A 6,155-nucleotide genomic window follows, 5' to 3' on the forward strand; every position below is an offset into this window, starting at 1 on the left:
AACGATCGAGAAGGGAATCAGGGGAGGCATTTGTAACAGCTTCCACAGATACTGTCGGGCTAATCACGAGGGGTGCGACGATTACGATCCCCAGCAAGAAAAGACTTTTATCCAGTACCTCGACGTAAACAGTTTGTACCCGTACGCGATGACTTTCCATCTCCCGACAGGTGGTTTTGAGTGGGTCGATCCTTCGAGGTGGAGCGAGATCGATTTTCTCAACATTCCTCACGATTCGGAAGTGGGTTACGTGTACGTGGTAGACTTGTCATATCCCGAAGAACTGCACGCGCTCACTAGGGATTTTCCCCTGGCACCCGAACACAGGTGCGTGGACGAGAACGAACTCTCCCCCTACCAACGCCACCTGAAAGATGCGTTGGCGCTGAACGCCCCTTCCACAACGAAACTCTTGCTGACGTGCTACGACAAAGAACGCTACGTCGTTCATTATGCACTGCTCGCTCTGTACGTGAGGTTGGGCATGAAAATAAAACGTGTTCACAGCATCCTCTCGTTCCGCCAAGACAACTTTTTGCGAACCTTCGTGCAGAGAAACGTCGCGTTGAGGAATGCCGCGAGCACGAAATTCGAGCGACTTCTGTACAAAACCATGTCGAACAGCACGTTCGGTAAGTCGATACAAAATGTGAGACGGATGAAAAAGTATGTCCTAGCCTACGACGAAGAAAGCGCGCTCCGAAAAGCTAGCTCCGTCGACAGTCAGCATTTTCACATTCTGAGTGATAAGTGCATCTTGTACGAGATGAAACAACGCCGCATCAAATGCACGCACCCCCTTTACGTGGGCTTTGCCATTCTTGAAATATCCAAAGTCCGAATGTACAGCTTCATCTACGAGTCGCTCTTTTCTCGCTTGACATGTCTAGTGCAATTGATCTATAGCGACACGGACAGCGTAATTTTTTCTCTCACGTGTGAAAGCCTGGAAGAGCAGCTGATGAAGATTGAGAGTGAGTTAGATCTGTCTTCCTATCCGACGGACCACCCACTTTTCAACGACGAGCACGCGAATCAGATGGGGTACTTCAAAGACGAGACGGGGGGCGGAGTTATTCAGGAAGTCGTAGCCATCCGAGCGAAAATGTACAGCATTCTCTTGGCTGGGACACACAAACAGATCGCGAGAGCCAAAGGAGTTAAGAAAGACGTGGTGAGGAAACATTTATTGCACGAAGTGTACCGAGATTCTCTGTTCAATGAAAAGGCGGTCTCTCAGAAGCAGTGCACCATCCAGAGTATAAAGCAAACGATGTACACCATTTCGACAGTGATGACGAGCTCGTTGCGGGGACTTTCGCCGTTGAAACATTCCTTCTCCACTTCTTCCCAAGAAGCGTGGGTACGGGAACAATTTTGTAAAGAGTGGTAGCTGAACATCTTCACGTAGTGATGACGCGAGCGTGGTACGCGCTGCCTTTATACAGATAAACGCGCGCGCGCAAAGAACGGAAAATGAAAGCGAAACTGAAAAGCCACCCGTCGCCGCTAGGAGCGCGCGCAGCAGAGAGCCGAAACCGAAAACACCCGCGGCCGGCGCAGAGGGAGCTAGCAGCGCGCGCGCGCATGCGCGGACGGGTGGAGCAGAGGGCGCGCGCGCATCCATAGCGGCCGCTGCGCGTCGTCTCTCTCAGTTTCTCTCGGACCGTCGCGGAAGACGGACGTGCGCTCCGCGCGCTCGCTCACTTTCTGGCTGGATCTCGTAGAGAGCAGACGTGTGTGTTCTCCGCGCTTGCTCAGTTTCTGCCTGGAAGTTGCCGCGGGGGAAAAGGTGAGTGATTTGACGCGCTCCTTTTCTCGTATGTTTGCCGTGTTTAGCGGTGACCGCGCTCGTGTTAAGCCTTTTCTCGCATGTTTAGACTTGTTTTGCGGTGTCCAAGCCTGTTGACGCATGTTTAGCGATGTGTGGTTCCCGCCTTGTGTTAGCTGCGTAGTGTTGAGGTTAGACCTAAGCGATCGTCCCCGTAAGCCTCTTTCCTCGTATGTTTGCCGTGTTTAGCGGTGACCGCGCTCGTGTTAAGCCTTTTCTCGCATGTTTAGCGATGTGTGGTTCCCGCCTTGTGTTAGCTGCGTAGTGTTGGGGTTAGGCCTAAGCGATCACCCCCGTAAGCCTCTTTCCTCGTATGTTTGCCGTGTTTAGCGGTGACCGCGCTCGTGTTAAGCCTTTTCTCGCATGTTTAGCGATGTGTGGTTCCCGCCTTGTGTTAGCTGCGTAGTGTTGTGGTTAGGCCTAAGCGATCGTCCCCGTAAGCCTTTTTCCCCGATGTGTACTGTTTTCTGTTTAGCAGTAGTGGTTAGACCTTTTCTCTCGCATGCCTAGACTTGCTTAGCAGTGCTGTCATTTTTACCTGCCGCTAGTATCTTGTTCTGTCTTTCTCGTCTAGAGCTATGATGGTGGCGCCATCTGGTGTGATGCCTTGCAACTAAGTGGCCACCTGTCGTCGATCTCTGCAACTGCTGGGTGCAAACTACCAACATGGCGGACGCTGGTCACTCGGGTGTTGCGGAGCGCTTCTTCGCCGCGGCATCGTTGATTTTCGAATAAATTGTTTCTCTCCACTCTATTTCTATCTTTTTATTTTATTTTCTGCCTATTTTTTTATTTTTTATGACCACGATTATCCGGAAACGCACATCTTCGTCTGGACGCGAGATAGACATTCCCCAATTAGTGTGATGGCTCCCTGGAGGGTGCTGATTAATGTGGGGGGTCCCAATTAGCTCTAATTGCTAATTAATGGCGTCCAGATGAAGATGTGCGTTTCCGGATAAACGTGGTCAGTACTTACTACTAGTCCTTGCATTAGAAATGATGAATATCACAAACTGTGGAAGAACATTGAATGGAAAGTTTAAAAGAAAGGGTTGTTGGTTAAAAATGATTTGTAAACGTGAAATGAACAAGCTAATGCAATCTCAATCATGGTCAGCTGATGTAGAAAAAAAACTAAAGTAAACAGCAAGCAAGAAGACAAAAGCCCAATGTTGCAACTTGCATGATAAATGATTACTTCCCTTTTAACAAAGGGCACCAAAATTAAATGGTTGAAGCAAACAGTCGTTTGCAGAAAAGTAAATGTTTGGAAAATATGGCATGAACTAGGTGATGCTATTTCAGCCACAGTGGGCTGGCACACAAAAACAGTTGCAGCAAAAAAACAGAAGTTTCACATGAGTAAATAGATCTGAAACATGACTGTCCCTTTAGTGAAGGGCACTATAACTGTGTTCGAAGCAAAAGGGTAGAAGCAAAATTTGGGGTACAATATTATTCCAACAACAATTAGTGTTTGCCAAACGGGAAATAATTTTACCATAAAAAGAGAAGAACAGTTACGATAAAAAGAGAACAGTTTTCCAAGTATTCACACTGCTGTTACATGTAAGAATGGCCGTGAAGTTTTACTTGAGGTTCAAAGGCGGCCGAAAAGCATGGTAGCTCCAGAACGTAGCAGCAGGGTGACGAAAAAGCAGAGCGATGTTCTCTTACCATATCTTAAAAACTAAGTATACAACCGAGTGTTGGTTATAGTCAAGCATGATGAAGGCATGCTAACAGGAACACTATAACGGACAAGCACGCACATACGCCATTCAACTTTAACTGACATGTGTTAGCCTATGCCTCTCCCAAGCTCTTTGAAAAGATTACCTCACTTGGAATCAGGATTAGTGAGTGGTGGCTAACGTTATTACCGCCACATCAACACGGAAGAGCGTAATGGCCTCCCTTCTGCATCATGTCATGGAACGGGCTATTCTGTATTTTGGGATGGCTGCGAGTAACGTTAGCCACTATACAGGGTGTTTCACCTAAAATGATAAATTCCAGCTTGCGACGTACTCGCCTGAGGATTGTGGGACTTTTTGCAATTACCTTCTGGAAACCTTTGACTGCATTTAAGAAGGCTTTGGACATTTTTTTATTATCCAACTTTTTTTTCAATCGAACTTTGAAAATTGCTAAGGGAACCTCACTTTTTTTTACACAAATGTGAAGCCCTCCATGGATAACCACATACCCAACAAAAACTGCACAGTATTGCAACAGAAATAGTATAAGAAAATTAGTAAATATTCCACTTTAGCCCCGCGGCTGCTCGATTGCCACTTAGAAGATCGTACGGAAGATGTGAGGAAAGGAGGAAGGGTTCCCGCCTCTTGCTTTATTATTATTTCCCCTGCTCTGACCTTGACGGTGGTGACAAGGCAAAACAAATGAAGGTAGGAACACTTCCTCCTCAAGGCATACATTTCGCACACATTCCTTTGAGAAAATCATGCAAGCAGGGCTGAAGCCTTATTGCCACTAATTTTTGTCGACTATTTCTGTTGCGATATTGTGCAGTTTTTGTTGGGTCTGCGGTTATCCGTGGAGGACTTCATATTTCTGTTTAAAAAAGTTTCGCGTGGCGATTTTTGTAGTTCAATTGACAAAATAAATTTCCCACAATTAAAAATTGGCCAAAGACTTCCTCAATGGTGCCAAAATTTCGAGGAGGTAATTGCCGAAAGTCCCACAGTCGTCCAGCAGGTACATCGCCAGTTAAATGTTTTGTGACTCTTGGTGAAACACCCTGTATAGGCCTATCTCCCTGTGAAAATCATCTTTTGAAAGAACTCAGGAGAGACATGGCCTAAGTTACCCACATTAAGCTGTTTGCGCGTGCTTGTCCGTCCTAGTGTTACACTCCGCATTCTTTCATCATGTTCACCCCTTGAAGCATTTTGTAGTTGTACAAAACCAGCATAACTGATGCATCAAGGCAGTTAAGACACTGTGAAGGCATTCCACATTGGCACGCAAGAAAACAGTACATAGCTGCCACTTTTGCTGTGATTTAGTCCTTCCACTCTTGCCACTTATTTAGACGTCCTGTCGTGGCGCTCTTTGGCGTGCCTCAGCCACGATTTTATGTTGTGCCCCACTTCGCTGCGTGTGGCATTCTTAAGCAGCCGGTTGGACATCACGATGCCTAGAAGAATTATGACACAGCTGTTAGAAAAATGACACGTCACCTGCGCATACAGTTTAACCTGATTACAGTCACATTTTCTAGCAGAAACATTGCGTAATACTTACCGCAAATTTGCTGAAAAATATAACTAGGCCTGACTTTTTCGGGTTTTACTTTTTTACCGAATTCAGAGCTAACAGTTATAACTTTCTTCAAAAATACAGCACGTGACTAAACCCAGATTGGGTTCAATCGTGTTGAGTCAGGTGTGGACTTTCAGTTTAGTCGTCATGATGTTTTTATTTTGACGCTCTTCATAATCATACTTATGTATTTACAATAAGGGTTTCTTTCACTGCTTTTCTTCGGTTATTGGGAATTTGGTATCCCCTGGTCCAGCAGTTCTCGAGGAAACAGGGCTACCTGATAGTCGCTCATTTGCTTCAGAGTGTATTGAGCGTATGTGTATGTGCGATGTATTGAGCGTGTATGTTCTATGTATATTCTGTGACATCACACAACAAGCACTATGTTATCACGACCTTTTTCTACCATTCTTCGCGACATTCTCGAAATAATCGGGTGACATACCTTTCGAACTCATGGTCAGTCAAAGTGAACGCCGGCACTTGGTGAACGCTCCAGTCACCGATGCCAGGGTAACGCCACGATGACACACTGCAACCAAATGTTTTCCGTATTAATATTTCAGCTTTCATATTCCCGCGATCAACAGACGAAGAGACACTGCCCACATACGTTGACTTTGCTCAGACTTGGCGGGAATTACACGCTGTAACATATGCGAACTGGGGGAGACGCCACATCACTAATGTTACACATCGACGCGAAAACAAGACATTTTTATGACAATCTTTGAAGTAATCGAATTATGGTTGTCCAAGCTTTCGAATCCGACACATTTAACAAATCAATGTTGTTACATGCGTTCACTGTCGGCAATGAAAATCCCTACAAACCACGCTTCTAAATAGATGAATTCTCAGATTCCGCCGATGCTGTGTCGCTTCTGACGGCGACCCCTCCGAGATCCTCGTACCCTTGGCGTCGCTATAGAGATAAATAAACAACATATTAATAGAGAAAAATTAACTTAAATGGTGAGCTTACCTGACAAAACGCGTCCTCTACGCGCTCCGCGTTCAACAGAACTAT

At 45.9% G+C, this 6,155-nt stretch overlaps 1 long non-coding RNA gene across 1 annotated transcript; it reads left to right on the plus strand.

Annotated features, from left to right (window-relative positions):
- The first annotated feature begins 1,683 nt into the window (after positions 1-1,683).
- LOC135377050 (uncharacterized) lies at positions 1,684-2,585 on the plus strand. Its single transcript, XR_010417992.1, has 2 exons — positions 1,684-1,792; positions 2,406-2,585. It is a non-coding gene; the product is annotated as an uncharacterized LOC135377050 (long non-coding RNA).
- The last annotated feature ends 3,570 nt before the right edge of the window (positions 2,586-6,155 follow it).

Source organism: Ornithodoros turicata, unplaced genomic scaffold (genome assembly GCF_037126465.1).
Source record: "Ornithodoros turicata isolate Travis unplaced genomic scaffold, ASM3712646v1 ctg00001490.1, whole genome shotgun sequence".
In the NCBI taxonomy this organism is placed as follows: domain Eukaryota; kingdom Metazoa; phylum Arthropoda; class Arachnida; order Ixodida; family Argasidae; genus Ornithodoros; species Ornithodoros turicata.